The sequence below is a fragment of the Sorex araneus genome, chromosome 4, assembly GCF_027595985.1.
Source record: "Sorex araneus isolate mSorAra2 chromosome 4, mSorAra2.pri, whole genome shotgun sequence".
NCBI lineage: Eukaryota > Metazoa > Chordata > Mammalia > Eulipotyphla > Soricidae > Sorex > Sorex araneus.
Genome location: NC_073305.1, coordinates 129921941 through 129923483, shown reverse-complemented (window position 1 = coordinate 129923483; position 1543 = coordinate 129921941).

Here is a 1543-nt window from a genome sequence, read left to right as displayed (position 1 = left end):
TGGAGAGGTTACTGAGCCCGCTCTAGAAATAGACAATTAACGGAGATTTTGTGATTTCGTGAACTAAATTAAACTAATTTAAAGTAAAGTAAAGTAAAGTAAAGTAAATTTACAGATAATTTTAGTTACTAAAATGCTAAAATACAGAAATCCAAAATCTCGCTGCTGCTATTTTGGCGACACGATCTCATAGCTCTTCATTCTCAGCAATGGAAAACAAATTATCAAATGCTTCTTTTCCAGTAGGTCCGACTTTGGGGGGGTAAACGCCAAACAATAATAGTGAGGTTTTTGTTGAAAAATTTAATGTAAACAAAGAGAAAGTAAAGTGAAATTTATCAGCTACACAGGGGGGTGGGGGCTGGGAGAAGGTTTACTATGGTTTTTGGTGGTGGAATATGTGCACTGGTGAAGGGATGGGAGATCGAGCATTGTATAACTGTGATTAAACTTGGACACTCACACTTGACTAAACCTGGTTACTCATACTTGCAAGCAGTCACTTTCGCTTCTGAGACATCCCCTGGGCCTTAAAGCAAGGTTACTTTTTTGTTTTATCTTTTCCTAATCTATTCTTTTGTTATTATAAAATTTGTTCTCACTACTAGTCTGGGGTCTTTGAATGTGAACTAATTAGCAAAACATAGCACAAAATGCTAAACCAGCATGATATTATTTAAGAAATGGTCAAGGGTAAAGAGCAATAGTATATATATATATATATATATATATGTATATATATATATATATATATCTCAAAAGTCTAGTAAGTGTTTCATTATTCTCAGACACAACTTCTAATATCTATATACAGAACATGCTTAGTCACTAATGAAGAGGGTGAGTGATCATGGGCCAAAGATATCATCCGATTTTCAATTCTTTATATCTAGCTAGTTGCATATGCCTCAAAGATTGGTGATTGATTCCTATTTTCCATTGATGTTCTCTTTTAGTAGGACTTGTGTACATTTTTTTCACTAGGTATTTTCATCACTAAAGCATTTGACATAGGCTACATGATTTCTCATTTTCCTTGGTTTTTATATTATGTCTACCTAGGAATTTTTCAATTAAGATTACAAAGCAAATTAATTAAATGTCAAATTCTCAAATGCTTGGAGCCATAAAAACATTTTAGAAGGCCATAGAAACAATAGTTAAACGTCTGCTTCCATATTTTATATGTTTATTGTTATTGGCAAGTATTCTGTTTCCCCTGACATTTCCAAAGTACTAGTAGATGACACTATGTGACATTCATAGTGTATGGCATTCATATGATTTTTACTATCATAAAGAATTTTGAACTTAAATATGCGTTTAAACATTAAGGCATGTCTTAATTTAATGTCATATGGGTATATTCATTATCTTACTCATAGACTCTAATATCTGTTTTCTGGTTTTATTCTTTGTTATTATATTTTACTACCATAAGAGCTACACCATTTGTTATATTATGCTTTTCATTATTGTTAATGTTAAAAGCTCATTAGTTCTACTTAGCTGAAAATATAGGATGTCAATTTTGTTCATTAGA